At 43.8% G+C, this 17,723-nt stretch overlaps 1 non-coding gene across 1 annotated transcript; it reads right to left on the bottom strand.

The window, feature by feature from the left end:
* Window positions 1-3,306: 3,306 nt before the first annotated feature.
* On the bottom strand, window positions 3,307-3,378 carry TRNAW-CCA (transfer RNA tryptophan (anticodon CCA)). Its single transcript has one exon. It is a non-coding gene; the product is annotated as a tRNA-Trp (tRNA).
* Between the last annotated feature and the right edge of the window lie 14,345 nt (window positions 3,379-17,723).

The raw sequence follows: 17,723 nt of genomic DNA, 5'->3' as shown, positions 1-17,723 counted from the left end.
TCTTGGTCATGTGATTAGATTTTGTGCCTAATTGTGAGCTTATGTGTGTGAAGATTTAAGATCCTTGACCTCAATGCCACTTGTGTGTGATATTATTAGAGAACCTTGGTTGGCATGTGATGATTGGGGGAGGCCAATTTCAATGCAATTAGTGTGTGCTTTAATCATGGATGCTTCTATGATGTGCTCTTGTGACTTGAATAAGATTGGCAAGTCGGACTTTGGTGGGCTTGATGCGTGTAGGAGTTTCTTGGTTAGTGGTTAGAGTATGATTAGAGTTAGGCTTGCCATGGCTAATCTCTACTTACATTGGAGAGGCATTCTCTTGAATCCTCTTATTCATGGTGTCAATGATGCTCTCACATTTAGTTGTGCGATGTTTGCCCTAGCCGGGTGATGCTCTCTCTGGATTGACGATTTTGTCGGAGTTGACCTATGCTATGACTACCTCTTATAGACCCTTTAATGTATTTTTTATGTGTTGTTGAGAACCCTATGCAAAGGATATGCCAGGATAGTTTGTAGCTTTCTATGATTAATACAATTCAAGCTAAACTGAGCATTTTTTAAAAAAAAGATTGTTAAACCTATGCATTGCCAAAAATAAACTCCTTTTGTAGGAGCGAGGCCTCCATTTTTACAGAATTGAAACAAGTAAAGGCAATCCCGTTGGATTGGTTTTTACATAAGTGGTGCTTTTGGCGTAGACAGATTATGCCATGGTTTTGAGTGAGGTCCTCCAAGCCCTTCATCACATGCTCTCTATGCATAGATGATTGTACATAATTGGTCATGCATTCCAAATACTATCGCAAATATGGAGCACAAGGATTGGTAACTAGCGACTCACCTCACTGATAGAGAGTGAGTGAACCATCTCATCCTGGGAGATTTGTATTGCCCTATGGATCATTAGAATGACTTCATGGATGCACACAAGTAGAAATCACTATATATTTCTACCTTGTGTATCACAAAGGTAACACTTTTACCACACGTGAGGATAGTAATCAAAATTGGTGCTAGCACATTGGTAGCATCCTGCATGCATTTGGGTAGCAAGCGTTGCCTGTACTGTTGTAGTATACATCACATATGTAGAATCTTCCTTAGTCTTGCAAATTAATCTATAAAATCTGAGTTTGAATTGTTCCATCTCACCGTTAGAGATTGGTGAGGATTCAAATGCTTCCACTCAATGTCGGGGAGGTTACATTGGCATCTACTTCTTATTCAAAGACTCTGTAACACCTCAAAGGTACACTACCTCATCCTTGGGGGTTTTTATTGCCTTCATAGTATGCCACACATGTTAAGTAGATCCAATTGTACTTGCAATCCATTGCTCTTAGATTGAAGTGTGGGATGTGAAGTAAGGAGGCATAATGTTGGAGAAAGGTGGAGAACCAGAACACGAAGGGAACTCTTTGCCCTTTCATCAGCCTCATTTCCATGTTTGCCATGAATTAGATGGTCTTCTCCATTGGAACTTGTTGCATGCATCTCCTACTCCAAAAGGAGCTTCAAGTGTCTTCTTAATGGCTTCCCCAAGACTGCCGCCCTTCATGGCCTTTGGACACTCTTGCCCCTTATAGTGCTACATAGTCTTGATCAACCTTAGGGGTCTAAGGTTGCTAATAAACAATAAAAATATCATCTCTACAAAAGTGTGCATGGGTGCTTCGACATAAAACGATGGCAAGAGAGAGAACAAGAAAGAAAGAGACTTTTGTTCACACACGAATAGAGAGATCATCTTTGCAACATGGAATGTATTTTTGGACGCTCTTGTCTTTCAAAGCGAGATGCGCTTTTTTCAGGTTTTTGGGCTTGAACAAGCAAGTGGTTTGGCCTTTTCTCTTGTTGTTGGTGCACAATTTTCAGCTTTATAACACTAAATTGTACTCGCTAGAAAGGAAATTTACAACAACTACATCCATAACCATATCCACCACTGAACAACTATCTCAACAAGAAGCTTCTAGGAAATAAGGCTTTGATTGCAGCAAAAAACAATACTAAAACAGTGCACTAATAATTACCCCTTGGGGCACTTCCTTAGCTTTCTCTCCTCATTGCTACATAAACGACCTGAACAACTATCTCAACAAGAAGCTTCTAGGAAATAAGGCTTTGATTGCAGCAAAAAACAATACTAAAACAGTGCACTAATAATTACCCCTTGGGGCACTTCCTTAGCTTTCTCTCCTCATTGCTACATAAACGACCTATGATTAGCCCGATCGCCTACAAAAACACACACAGAGACCAGACATGTATTTCAACATCACCGCCCAGAAAAAAAATCTTGCATGCAATCTAGGCATACTAGCACCACCCCACAATCAAAGAAAAATTCACCAAGAATGCTTGAAGATCCATAAATCTTTTCACATGAAAGCTCCTTAATTTCTTGCTACATGCAAAGGCTATCATCACATCATACAACCAAAATTTCCAAACAAACAAAAACGATTAATGCTACAATTTGATTTTTTACAACAAACTAATGGGAATCTAGGGAAGATCATTGGCAATGGATTCAAGCATCCCTTGTAGACAAGTGGATACAAGCTCCACTTCAAGACCATATTGTTGTGATTGTTTCGAAAACTAGATTCTTGTGTGATCGATCCACAAGGAGCTCCTCCGACTCCATCACCACTTCTGAAACCAACATGAGACCATCGGCTATGCATCTCCACGGTTGTGGCCTCCAAGTGGCTCCCTTAAGCCCTCGATCCTAAACCTAAAAGGCTATCAACTCCCCTTGGCCTCCACATTTGCAAGTTCATGCCTAAACTTGGGATGAGAAAAGGCCCTAATATTAGCACTTCCATAGGGTGTGCCAAGGTTGGACACTACTTCATAAAGAGAGAGAGAGAGAGAGAGAGAGAGAGAGAGAGAGAGAGAGATTGTGCCAAAATGACACTGCCAAGGCATATTTCCAAAGATATTAGAGCACCCGTCTTGCCATGCACTAATGAAACAAGCTTTATGACAACGGATGTTTCAATCTTATAGTGTTTTAGACAAAACTATTCACCAAATAGCTTACAAATAGAGGCATCTAATCTGTGTCTAAAAATGATGAACGATTTCATCTTATGTGCCCACAATACCTACCATCTTCTATTGAGCAACACGGAAATTTTGAAATTTGAGTGGCACAAACTACTTCTAAGGCACATATCTTTTCATTGCACACACACATTATTAGCTCAGAGCCACGTGCAAAAATAAAAGATTCGGGGATAGCCACGTGCAAAAAATAAAAGATAAATTAACCAGGACCGATTTCGAGATTGAACCCGACGTGAATCGAACACGCAACCTTCTGATCTGGAGTCAGACGCGCTACCATTGCGCCACGGATCCCTTGTGGCTTACATGCGTTCAAAAGTATAGATATACTCTAAATTGTTTTTCGGCTGCCGTTTCTTTCCTGCTCGGCCCATCGTACTACAAGCTCTGCCCAGCTTGCGTCAAAAGCTTGTCAAGCCACGAAGGGGGATGCCGACGCTGCCCCCCTATGATATGGTCACTGGTGTTGCTATTTTCAAAAGTAGTCGTCGTAGAAAGGCGACAGCAGAGAGAGAGAGAGAGAGAGAGAGAGAGAGAGTATAAATAAAATATCCTCAAAAGAGGCTGCCTGCCGTTTTCATTTTGACTCTCTCATCAAGGTTGAAAGGCACCATGAATAAGACATCCAGATATTTGCAGCCTCAATAACAAAATCTCTTGGTTATTGAAGATTGCACTTGCTTCAATGGGGCCTGGCTGCAATTCAATTACAGTTACAACGGACCCTTGAGGGATTTGCCGTTGTTTTAGCTTTTCCACTCAACTGTGTTGCATGTTCAAGCGCTCGGCATCGATAAGGTGGACAGCCTCTTGTATGTCCGGGGGTAATCAGCCGCCCCAACTACCTTTCGCCACACAGAACTGACTCTGAGAGTTTGTGACCTTGGGCAAGCTGTCTCAACCCAGCCTTAGATAAACACACACACTAATTGATTCTATTTTTGTAAGTCAATTAGATACAAGAATAATTAGCTGCGGGGGTTTCCATGTACCTGTTGTAATCGAGACCCACACGATGCGAGAGATTGAGCTGAGCTTTGTACGGGTTTTGCTACCGAGGCATGCAAAGTTACCTCTCCTCGCCCCTTTCCCCTTTCTCGCCTCTTCTGGTTTTTCTCTCTGTTTGGTGTTGAGTCCGACTGACTCCTTTCCCCCCTGGTTTTTCTCTATATTTGGTGTTGAGTCCCAAGGGGGAGGGGGGGGGGGGGGGGGGGGGTGCTTTACATGACGCACATGTCAATGGTCTTGTCCGTAGCGAGGGACATAGGTACCTAATCCACACAATGTTCTTTTCTCGTTTGCGACGTCACCAAAGGGGGAAGCCTCCTGCCCCGCTCGTAACTTGATACTAAGAGGGTCTATCCCTTCATTCAGGCTTGAAGCTCAAGGGCCCCTGTCATATGCTCATGCATTTCAAACTAAACCCATTTCAAACCCTTCTCATGCTATGCAACATCACTTTTAACATGATCTGTTTAACTCTCTGTCGCCCCGCCCAACTGGTCAACGATATAATGCAATAGTTCACCCATTTTCGCTGCAAAGACCTAGCCATGTAAATCATAATCCCTCTCTGCTTAACGGACAATTTTCTTTGATTTCAAATGTTTGTCATAACATTTATAACCCTCCTCAAGCTCCTTATGTTAATCAAGGGAACCCCCAAGTTCAAATTGTAAGTGATAATGTCCAGGGTAATCATAAATCTTCATCAATTGAAGCAGACAATAAAGTTGACAATATTCATAACTCTGATGACTGTCATGATGACGTTAGAAATGAAAAATCTCAGAATCAGGGCTCTAGTGAAGGGGAAATCATAATTGGGATTGCTGAACTGAATAACTGGTTCAAGCATTTGTAGGAAAGAGTAGTCATTGGGCTCTATCATGGAATCATGCATCCTCTTAAAGTTCTAAAGCAATGGATCTCTCAAGCGTGGGTGTCCAGAAATCTTTTCCCAACTCAAGTGCAATATTTTCTTAACAACTAGTACGAGTTTTTTCTATGATGACTAGGGCAGTTACTGACCACTAATAGGTAGAGGTCAATGGCTTATTAGGAACACTCCCATGTCTGTGTTTAAATGGCATAAGGGCTTTGATCCAAAGGGAAAAAAACCTTCCAAGGTTCCTATGTGGGTAGACTTTCTAGACTACCCAATTGAGTACTTTCCTTCTCTTAAGCAGATTGGTGTCCAGATAGGAAAAGCGTTGGGCCAGAAACCCACTAATGGTATCAACCCTAAGTGGGAGTTAGGTTTTCGAGTGAGTTCAACGGAGAGAGCTCTTTTATTTTTTTGAGGACCGCCCTCCCTACCTCCTCTCGCTGCCCTTGTGCGTCTTCCTCTTCCCTTGCTCTTCCTCCTCTGCCTCCTCCTTCAACATCCTCCCTCTCCTCCACCTCCTCTCTCCATCTAATCCTCTAACTGCCCTCCATATCCTCCTTTAGCAAACACCCTCCCTTCCTCAAGGTCCTCCTCTTCTCCCACTCCCTTCTTCCTCTCTCTTTCCTTATCACTCTATAACACCTATTCCTCTCTCTCTCTCTCTCTCTCTCTCTCTCTCTCTCTCTCTCTCTCTCTCATTTTAAAAAAACTCGAAGTCACTAGCGAAATTGCTAATGCCTTGTTTTTTTTTAGAGAGAGAGAGAGAGAGACAAGAAGAAGACAGTTTTAACATCGTAATGAACTATTGAGAGAGAGAGAGAGAGAGAGAGAGAGAGAGAGAGAGAGAGAGAGAGAGAGAGAGAGAGAGAGAGAGAGAAAGATATATAGAGAGGGAGAGTCAAGAAGATAAAGAGATAGTGTATGTGAGAGAGAGGAGGTCCTTGGCTACTCCACTGGAGGGAGGGGCGGCAATGGGCAGCGGTGGTAGGAGTAGGGGCAACACATGGTGGTAGTGATCTAGCACCACTAACCACCAGTGGCGGGCTAGGATGGTGGTGGTGATGGGTGCTAAGGGGCAGCAATGGGAGGTAGTGATGGGGGGATGGAAAAAAAAAAATCTCGCTCTAAAGCTCGCTCCGTTGAGCTTGCTCCATAACCGTCCCCCCTAAGTGGGATCCTAAATTGCTTATAAAAGTTGATATTGATGCTCCTCTCAAGGAAACCATACAACTCAAAGACTAGTTGGGACAAGTTTTGCATGTACAAAAATTTGTTTACAAAAACCTGCCTAATGCTTGTTTTCATTATCTCAGACAATGTCACTTGATTAAGGATTGCCTTGAGCTATCCATCAAGGTGTAGAAGGATGCAGAGAAGGCTAACAAGGTAAAAGAGAGCAATCAAGGCTTCCAAAAAGTTTATAGGAGGGGTAGCTATAGAAATAGAGCCCCATCGAGGAACAATGCCAATAAGTATGTCAATAGGTTAGGGGCACTTTTGGATGATGTTTTTGACCCTTCACATGCTGATGGGGAGGCTGACCCTAAGCATAAGGCTTCCACTTCTCAAACACCCATTGTAGATTTAAAAGATGTGGTTGCACCTCAACATGGCACAATTAAGCGCCCTCTTCAGAATGCTGACACTCTGAGCCCTCCTGATAGACCTATAGACAAGGCTAGGGGCATGTTTCCGACTTGACAGTTCAGATGATGGTAAGCCTAATATATCAGCTACGCAAAACTTCTCTACAACTCCTAAGAGTGCCATTAATAGAGATTCGGGAAAATGCATTACCAAGTAGAATGTGAATAAATTTGATTAAAAACTTGCCCAACCCCATGTCGTATAAATTTTACAAAATAAATTCCTATTCTATCTTGTCAAAGCCTTGTCAAAATCGATTTTGAAGAAGATAAAATCCTGCTCAATTTCCTCTGCATATTATATTCCTTCCCATATTGAGATTATTGCATCAAGAATAAAATTTCCCTTTATAAAGCCCTTTTATTCTTTCAAGATAAATTGATCCATAAGGGGGCAGTGAAGGGGATCGGAGAGCACCATAGATGGAGAGTGAGAGAGAGAAGGAGACACACGACACACAGATATGGGTGGGAGACTCAAAGAGTGAGCAGCCCCCTATACACTTATGCTATGTATAAGGTATACAAGTCAGTGGGCGCCCAGACTCTGGGCGGCCGGGCAAGGCACAGGCGCCGATACCCCAACAACCTCCCACTTAAAGGCGATTGTGCCTTTAAGCAAGGGAACCTAGTCTAAAGACTACAAAAGGCGAGAGAAAATCGCTCTCAACTGATGCCCACTGGCTGGCTGTGATCGTGTGCATCCGGCTATCCTGCTCCCGTGTAAGTCCATACACCACTAGATATACCGCACACGCACTGCAAGTATGTACGCAATACCTGCATATCTCCCTTGTGCACTATGCCATCATCAGTCAACAAACGAGTGACAACCCCAACTGCAAATGCTCCCACTGTAGCTGCGATATCCGGTCTCAAGATTAGCATCTCATACATGAGACCACCGAATGCTGATGCAATGCTAGCGGGCCCTGCTAGCTCTACGGAGCATGCATCAACATATATATCCCTGGCAATAGGCATCTCTGACTGACAAGGCATGTCAACCACATGCATCTCCTGACTGTCTGTAAAAGACGCATCAACCTGTTGTGCAACCTCAGAGAAAACCAGCTGCTCTAGGTGTCTGCTGGAAGACATATCCTGCACAACTATATCCCCATGCTCACTGTCGAGCATAGAAAGGAATGACTGCATAATCGCTGACATCTCAGCCTCCTCTGCAATCATCCACTGCAAACATGACCACTCAATCTGCTGTGACTCACTAGAGCTCTCATGTTATGACTCCTTATGCATAAACTCTTGCACAACTTCCTCCTGTTGTGACTCACTAGAGCAAGACCGCTCTACCTGTCTATCCTGCATAGAAGTATCTCGCACAGCTGACTCTCTGCTTTGCTCAGTCACTAGCAAAGCATGCATGTCTGACTCTATCACCTCTCTGTGTGACTACTCAAGTCGTGCCCCAACTGTGTGCACAATGAGATCACTACTCTGCACTCCATGCAAAGCACCCTGCAACCCATGAGCAAAAGATACTGTCCGGGTCTCTCGCTCTCTGTATGGCTGTAACAAGATTGAGACTCAACCATCTCGCACCAGTACTACGTGCAATGGGTACCATGTGCCAACTCTAGCACCTCTCGCAATCACTAGCGAACCCAAATGCAACGATCGCTGAAGCAGCGATACCCGACATCCACTATCCTTAATCTGACCAACGGAGATCAAACTCATCGTCAAATCTGGCACATGACACACATCTCTAAGCACGTACGATGCACCGCTCGGTAATGACAGTCTCACATCTCCTGAACCAGCAATCTCATGCAGTGACCCATCTGCCAATCTCACACTACCATGCACTCTGCTAGAATAGCTACTGAACCAGTCACAATACGAAGTGACATGAAAAGTAGCGTCCCTGTCTAGCACCCACTGCAAAAGAAGTGCACTATCCTCAGACGTCAAAAAATCAGGAGTAATACAGGAAGCAAATGTGACCTCACTGTCACTAGGGTACTCATACTCTGTATCTGATCCTGCAACTATCAAGTGAACGGAGCCTATAGCATCTACTGCATCCTGAGACTAGCCTGTCTCTTGTGCTGTCTCATACAACGAAAGCATCGTCGTCTAATGTGCCCTGTGTGACCACAATGCCAACATCTCAAGTGTCGACACGAACGAGAACGCCGTCTCTCATGAGTCATTGTCCTAGACTCGAAAGTCTCACACATATTGACTACTATAAGTGAATGTCAAAAATAACCAAGAGCTGTAACTCTACTCTAGGTACGGTAGAAATGAAATGCACTCAAGTGATCCAAAAGAAGCAACTTGCAACGAGAAAATGCTCTCAAAAAAAAGAGCTCACCAACACCTACAATGCTCATGCGAATCCACGCATAAAATCTCTCGCAGTAGTGTAACCACAGTGTGCTCCACAAATGGCAATGATGCAAATCCCAAATGCCAAGTATACGAGGCTCCTATAGAGTAAACCAAGCTCCTGTATGGCTGTAAAATATGGCTGCAAATCAGCCCCAAAACATCCCGAAAATTCAGTTCTTAAACAGCTACATAAACAAGTCACAAACGTGTCCTAGATCCTACAACTGAGCCATACATGGACACCTACAAAGAGGAAACAATGGCTGAAAATTCAGCGCCCAAATAAGCCCTCAAGCCTGCCTGTAAACTTGTAAACTTGTAGCTGAAACCTGCTGAAAAACCTCAAGCCATTAGTGCTCGAATCCGGCTACCTAGCTCGTAGCCACACAAGCATACATCACAATATTCACTCCTGTGAGTGTGCCAAGATAACTGTACGCATGTCAAACCGTGAGCTAATCACAAGCCCACACTGTGCGGTATTGATGCATACACACGCACAAATCTCCCGCCTGCAGAGAACACCGTACGCAAATGCTGAGTGCAACCCGCAATCTCTACCTAGATTTCATAAATGATGCGCATAAAACTACTGGGAAAATTTCCCCAGAGTTTCAACGCACAATGGCTAGCAACACAAAATAACCATTGTCCTGCAAGCTCAATACAAATGAGCAATCAATGCGCATCAGACTACACTCAACATACATGCATAAGCTTTGCAAACCTGTGTCCAACAAATGCTCACAAAGAGTACCACAAGTGACCATACATGTCATCCACAGCCAACCTCTGCACTTGCTCACAAGATCTATTGCTCACCACATATGCATACATAGAGCATTACCCGCTCAATGACCATGTATGCAAGCCACAACACTGCAGAAGAACCACTCAACTGCAACTGGCAACACATGTGGGAGTACTAGACTCAACCTGTACCTGGGAGTAAAATCCGATCTTGTAACACCTCATATGTGTCTACTACCTGTAGTGTGCACGTGTAAGCTGCCTGCAGCAAAGAAACCAACAGAGCCCAAAACTATCCTGAAAAACAGTCTCTGTGTTTTTAATTTCAGACCCACCTGCACTCCGAATCAGAAAATGATTCCTTCTACAAAGTCGTAGAGCTTGAAGCCAGCTCTGTTTTGAACCATAAAGTTTTGGAATCGGAGCTTTGTAGCTCAAGTTATGAGCAAAACAGTAGACTGTTGTCAAACAACAAAAAACTGAACGACTTTCTTCTGTGGTTCTTTGAGCTCATAGAAAGGCTCAAACTCACTTCCCACCTCGATGTGTGAGCTGAATGTATCAATCTCACAATGATTCCATGTCTATGGAAGCTCCAAGCTCCAACCTGTCGGCCGATGTAGCCGTTGCAAAGCTTGCCGAGAAGAGGAAAGATGTTGTACACATTAGGCTGATCTGTAGAGGAACTGTGGACTGGTCTGTGAGCACTAGGAAGCTCCTGAGAGATCTCCTGCAAGCCTCTGTATGGATGTCCACAAGCTCCTCTATTTCTTTGCTCAGATCTGTGACCTCTCCACCATAGCCGACGAGTTCATCGCGAAGCCGTCCATCTACGCTCTCACACTTGTCGCTCTAATACCAATTGAAGGGGATTGGAGAGCACCATAGACGGAGAGTGAGAGAGAGAAGGAGACACACGACACACATATATGGGTGGGGAGACTCAAAGAGTGAGCAGCCCCCTATACACTTATGCTATGTATAAGGTATACATGTCACTGGGCGCCCAGACTCTGGGCGGTCGGGCAAGGCACAGGCGCCTATACCCCAACAGGCAGAGTCTTCTATTTAAGGATAGGGAGAACATCTTGTAAATAGAAGTCCAACATGTGATCGGCATCAAATTCGATAGAGCATAATTTGAGACTTTCTTATGTATTAACTTAACTACTCCATCATTTATAGAAGGGGAAAGGACGCCAATAGCCAGGGATTCTTGCCAGACTAGGATTAAGTAAGGTGTCAAAAAACCTTGATATAAACAGTAAAATTCATCCATTGATCCTAGGACTTTACCAAGTTTCAAATTTCCAATAGTTTCTCTTAATTCCTCTTCTAAGATGGGTAAGTCCAACACTTTAGACACATGATTTGGCACTATCCTTTTCCTTACTTGAGCAATCTTATCTTTAACGGTAGTGATGTCTTTATTTCTCATGGGGGAGAGGAGAGAAAATATTGGAAAAGTAAGACCTGGTTTCAATATTTTGCTTATGGGAAGTGTCACGACACCGGCAAGGCCGGACTAGAGAAGGGCAAGGCCGGGCTAGGCAGTGTGGAAAGGGAGTCCAACTAGGGGAAAGGGCCAGGAGCCATGCTATATAGTGGGTGGTTGGGTGGTGGACTCCTAGGTTCTAGTTCCCCTTGTCTAACATTGGTATCAAGAGCTTGGTTCTTTTTTGGAAAAGGCACAACCATGGAGAAGGGGAGCCACACAAACTTGCATGAGCAAGTTGCATGTCGGGGTCAAGGAACAGTGGAGCACCTCTCTTGTGAGGAGGACGACAAGATGAAAATCTGTGGGCAGCCCCCCTTGCAAGGAGGATCCGCTGAGCCGGGACCTGCACCAAACCCAACCCTTGCGGGCTCTACGGCATCGCGTCGGGCGGGGGAGTGTTTCTCGACCCAGGGCCGAAGTCCCTTGCGTAACACAGTAACCGCCATGGCCTCATCTCCTCCCTCGGACACTACTGTAAGCGGCCATAGCCGCTGAGCTTTTGCCTTTACACATTGCAAGGCCACCCAATCCCTTGGGGGTTAGTGGCAAAACCTTTTTTTCCAAGAACAAGGGACGGTACCACAGCGGGGTACCCCCTCTCCCTCGTGTGCAGATTCGGCAAGGCTCGGCAAGGCACGGCATCTCGACACGGCCGGCAAAAACTTCGACACACCAATTCTCTGCGTATTACCGGCATAAATTTGAAAATTTAATCAAAGCATTTCGACGGGAGTTCAAAGTACCATTATACTCCAAAATCAATCAACGGTTGCAAGCATAATTGACTTGGCTACCAAGGAATTAAGGAATTCCTTATACGGCGGATATTTTCGGATCGATTTCCACTGGGACACTATCAATTTTGACGGAATTAGCAAGGCTAATTACAATTTGCAAGTGCTCTCAATCTTAGGTATTTTCTGACTATTCCTTGCACCGCACTATGTCTCCATGGATTCAGATATCAATATGACCTTTGATTTTGAGCAAAGTACACCTGATCCTGCCCATGATGGCTCGCAGTCGGATCCTCTCAAGGAGAGTACCCGCAATGCTACGGCAGGTGATGACACTTATGAATTGTTGATATTCAAGAATTTTGTGCACTTCATACCCGCATGTCAGTCATGGATGAAAATTTTAAAGCTTTAAATGCAAATGTTACTCAACTTGCTACAGTCGGAGACGTGGAGTTCCCTGCAAAATATCCAAAATAGCATACTACAAGCCATAAAAAAGACTAATGAACATACCTGGCAACCACATAGATGCATAATCGCGAGATACACGAACAGAAGGAGACACAGTGTGAGAGAGAGCAATAGGGCGCGTGCAGACGCACCTCCTAGAATGGAGTGCTGCGCCGGCACGCGAGAGAGAAGAGAGGAGAGGAGAGAAGAATAGACACGAGCATTGGGTGCAATCTCCCCCCGTGCAAGAGTGACCATTTCCCTCTTGCATGTATTTGTTATATAGATTTCTTGAATGGTCAAATTGGTTACAAACTGGCCGGCCGGTCATAAATGGCCAAAGCTCATAAAAGAGCACTTGAATAAATATTTATAAAATGTAATATCCTCTTGCAATAGCCTATCTTGGTCAAGCCTTTTCCACCTGTCAGCTGCAATAAATAATAACATATCAATTCCATAACATCAGCTGCTACAGACGGAGGCGCGATGGCCCTGCCAAAATACTCAAAATAGCACAATACAAACCATAAACGATAAATCGGCATACCTGAATCGTCGTACACGTACATAATCAAGCCCAACACGAACAGAGAGAGATAGAGTGCGAGATAGAGCGAGAGAGCACGTGTACGTAGGCGCACCTCCTAGAACAAAGTGCTACGCCAGCCCGACGAGAGAGAAGAGAGAAGAGGGGAGAGGAGAGAAGAAGTACACAGACACTGGGTGCAATCTCCCCCCGTGCAAGAGTGACCATTTCCCTCTTGCACGTATTTCATTTATAGATTTCTTAAATGGTCAAATTGAGTACAAACTGGCCGGCCGGACATAAATGGCCGAAGCTCATAATGAGAACTTGAATAATAAAATGTACATGAAATAGATTTTCAAATGCGTAGGCCTAGCTTGCCCAAGCCTTTTCCACCTGTCAGCTGCAATAAATCATAAAATATCAATTCCATAACATACCTCTCCGTTGAAAAGAAACTGTCCTCAGTTGCGAAGATAAAAATCTGCAAACAATACTTGTCAAAAACAGTGATTAGTATGTTGTGTTGAAAACATCACATAATATATGAAACTAAACAGCATTAGTTTATGCCTGCCGTCATCCACATACTACCTATTCTAGTGTCCCATACCACTAGAATAAGCAGTATATGTCATACCCTGATGAATCAGGATATCATTGTTCACACTCATCATCAATCTCATAATGTCAAGTCTCATCACATAAACACTGCCGTTATAAAAGAATCATCTGGTATCAAATTCCACTCCAATTCCAATTCCACAATATAAGACTAAATCCAAATCACTTTCATGATGTACCCGGGTAACAAAATCATACCGGTTACAGTGGTGGCCAGCCACTGCAGCATGATTTTGTGATCGGTGTTGCCTCAACCGGCGAGTCTACACCAATAAGGCGTGTTGCCTAAATTGGCGAATCTGCACTAATGTTGCCTATATCGGCGGATCTGCATTTACCATTGTGAATAGATCTATAATTTGTCAGTGTGCTACCTAAATCGGCGGATCTGCACAGATAACTGGTGTTGCCTAAATCGGTGAATCTACACCAAGATGAGCATTTACACACTGCCTAAATTGGTGGATCTGTGTGCATGTGACCAATGGACTAGATAGGGCATAAAAACATAAAAAATGTACTACTTGTTTCACACCACATTGGAGTAAGGTTGAGTAACAAAGTACCGAAAAATTGGTATTTAACGGAAAGCACCTCGGCTCATGTGATTAGCTGCATATCTCAATGTGTAATGATCACAATAGCAATTCATTTAATACAAGTATTGGCACAATGTTAAAGAATGCAGGTAATTAAAAGAGTTATGACTTCTTTCAAAAATAAATGGTAATCAAGCTGATAAGCAAGCCAGATGTGTTGAATTTATGTAACGTTGTTGTTCTTTGTGGAATTGTATTAGTAGATATGGGTATCATAGAATTTGAGAGAGTGCTAGCAGTGTATAAGTACTTGTGTTTTTGAGAAGATTTTTCAAAACCAAAAATTGAAAAACGCGGAGAGAACTCACCTGTATGCTTTCTGTAAATCATTAGACTCTGGATGATGTACTGCATCTGAAAATATGTACTAGTGTGTGCGTGGGGAGAGAGGTACAAGTAGGAGATAGCTGTAACTAGCAAACCGACACCAAAGTATAGTTAACAAATTCAAAATGTGTTAATTTTGTGTGAATAATTGGCCATAAAATAAAAGCATATTCCACCTTATTAGTTTATAGACTGGATATGGAGAGGATGACAACTGAGTAGGAAGAAAACCTCTACAGTATTACTTTTAATAGCTTAGATCCACTAGAGTCACAAAAATATAGGAACCATTTCCGATTTGATTGTATAATGCAATTTTAGAGACAAAATTACACTGATGACTTACAATCACTTATTATGATTAGCCTTGAATCGATTAGAAAGTTAGATGAAAGTAATAAATTGTTGATTTTTATTTTTGTTTGAATAAATGAAGAAGTCCTCTTCATATTGTAAATTGTGGTAAAGGGCATGGACTAGTGTAAAGTCATGATATCACAAGCATACATCTTGTATATCATGTAAAAGGGAGGCTACAAATAGGAGATTGATCGAACAAATTTTTAAAAAAAAATAAAAAAAATTTGGTTTGAGCTAGAGAGTGTCCACACGGAGTGTGGTGGATTTGTTGGTGGATGGGCGATCGAGGAGGTTTTCGGTGAGGTCGGTTAAAATGGCTTGGAGTGTGCGAACAGAATTTTGCACGTCCAGAAGTCGAAGACATAGCCGGCGAAAGCGGTGTTCCAAGCGGTCGTAGTCGCATCGCAGTAGAGTGAGTTGTTCCTGTAGAGACAGAGTAGTGTCGGTGATGAGAGGGTCATGGTGAGATGAAGCAAGGTTGGAGGGGGTGGCGGAAGGTTGAGAATCCATGGGTTGCCACCGACTAAAGGGTCGTGTCACAAGGTCGGCGGATACCCGGTCCGCAGAGTGTGGTACCAAAGAGCTTCGTCAATGACAGTCGTTGCAAGAGCGTTGTGAATGGTTGGCATGGAAGAGCTTTGGCAATGGTTACTACTGTAGGCGTGTGCAATAGGTGGAAGTTCACTTGAGTGTTCGGAATCACGAGGACAAGGTTGACAAAGAACCACCGCCATTTGTCCGAGCGTCGCCGAAGATTGGTTGCTGGTGAGCGTTGGGGCATGTAATCGTTGCAGAGCGTGAGAGAGAGATATAGTATAGTTGACAGTTAATTTACATCGCATGTGTACGAGTGCTAGCTGTAGGCCAAGGAGATAGAGCACGAGAGGCTACTGGATTGAGACTTGTAGGGGATGGAATCGAATCAAACGCATCAGGAAAGTGCACCCACGGGGTGAGAAGTGGGGTGGTGTTGTTGAAGACGAGAGGTGGATGGCTGCATGTGAACGCATGTGTGTGTGTGAGGTGGCTTCTACGTGAGCCTTCGAGCTAGGACTTGATCGAAGGCTGAGGGCGGCACATGCAGCAAGGGAAAGGGAAGGTGAAGGTGTAGAAAAGAGCACGGGATTAGGTGGGGAGTCTCTTCAGTTAAGAAAATATCACGACGATAAAAGAACGGCGCAGTTGCCGCCATGTTGATTGGTGTGGGCGCTTTCCTTGGTGCAGCTCTCAAAAGGGCCATGCAAGACCAGTAAATTTGCGGCTATGATAGGCGCCATCGGGTGATAGTTGGTAGCTGGTATATTCGACGAGGGAGAGATAGTGAGAGGGGTAGGGTTGGTTGGCGGCCGACGTAAGAGAGGGATAAATTCTGGCCGCTACTGGTTGGTTTTTGGACATGGTAAGAGAGAGAGAGAGAGAGTAGAGCTGCAGAGAGTAACGGCGACCTCTGTGTGTGTATGGTGGCAGCGCAAGACTACTACTACAGTCGCATAAGCAACTGGAGGGGGGGGGGGGGGGGGGTATCGACAACGATAATTGGAAGACTGTAGTTGGTGGATTGCATGTTGCTGAGAGAGCGAGAGAAGAGAGTATGATTGGTCTACAGTTCAGAGCTTGTGGCATAGGATTCTGGCGATGTTGCTGCACGGGGTGGGGTGGTTGAGCTGAATGAGAGAGAGAGTGCATCATGTGGCCGGCACTGGACCAAAGAAAGAGAGGGAGATCGGGGTTTTAATGGCTGCATCGCCTCAAGAGGGGGGGGGGGGGGGGCTGGGAACTGAGAGAGAGAGAGAATCAAAAAGGTAGTCATGAGTAGCGCATGCGCAGGTAGCCACAGATGAGGGAGAGAGAAAGGTTTGCTACAGTAGAGAGAATCATATGACTGCTATTGTTGGAACGAGAGAGAGAGAGGGATAGAGATTGGACGGTGCGTGCTAGAGAGAGAGATAGAGTCAAAAAAATAAAAAAATAGCGCTAGCTCGCCTGTCCGGCATACTTTAGCATAATTTATTGCTGGGTTCACTACGACTGCGACATGGAGCGTGATCTTCCTCTACTAGGGCCTGCACACCATCTCGCTCGTGGGCTTGTGCCAATGCACGCCCACATGCAGTGGCCTCGTTTTCTCTCTTCTTCTTCTTTTTTTTTTTCTTCCACTCTCATATTGCTATTTTGCAAGAAATTAAGCTTTCTCGGCATCTTCGTTCCAAGTATCAACAATAACTCTTCCATGAAACCCTAATATTAGGCTAAGCCTCATAAACTCGCTTAAGATTGATCTCCTCTCTATAGTACTCTAATTACCAATATCTCATCCTACGACAATAAATAATTCCTCGGAGTCTCTATTAATTTGATAACATCTGACTACTCCGCTCTATTTCTTTATTCTTTTGTAATATCCTATCTAAGGTCGTATGCTAGTCTCTTCTTATTTTGAGTAGTTTCATTAAGTTTAATCTCTTTAATTACGATGTTTAATTATCATAATTTCACTAGTAATTACTACATCATAACAATAAAGAGGAAATTCTCTTTAATCTCAAAGGTGACTAACTGTTATACAATCAACACAAATTACTGCAAGCTGAATCAACTAACAACATTAACAAGCATGAGAGAACAAAATACTTAGCTGATGCTTGTCGAAATCCTTAATCTTGGAGCGTAGCACAAGCTCTGATACCACTGCTACAGCCGGAGACCTGGAGTTCCCTGCAAAATATCCAAAATAGCATACTACAAACCATAAAACAGACTAATGGACATACCTGGCAACCACATAGATGCATAATCGCGAGATACACGAACAGAAGGAGACACAGTGCGAGAGAGAGCAATAGGGCGCGTGCAAACGCACCTCCTAGAAT

This window comes from Adiantum capillus-veneris, chromosome 28 (genome assembly GCF_014529385.1).
Source record: "Adiantum capillus-veneris isolate H3 chromosome 28, ASM1452938v2, whole genome shotgun sequence".
In the NCBI taxonomy this organism is placed as follows: domain Eukaryota; kingdom Viridiplantae; phylum Streptophyta; class Polypodiopsida; order Polypodiales; family Pteridaceae; genus Adiantum; species Adiantum capillus-veneris.
Note: the sequence above shows the minus strand (reverse complement) of the source record. Positions and strands in the feature narration are given on the sequence as shown.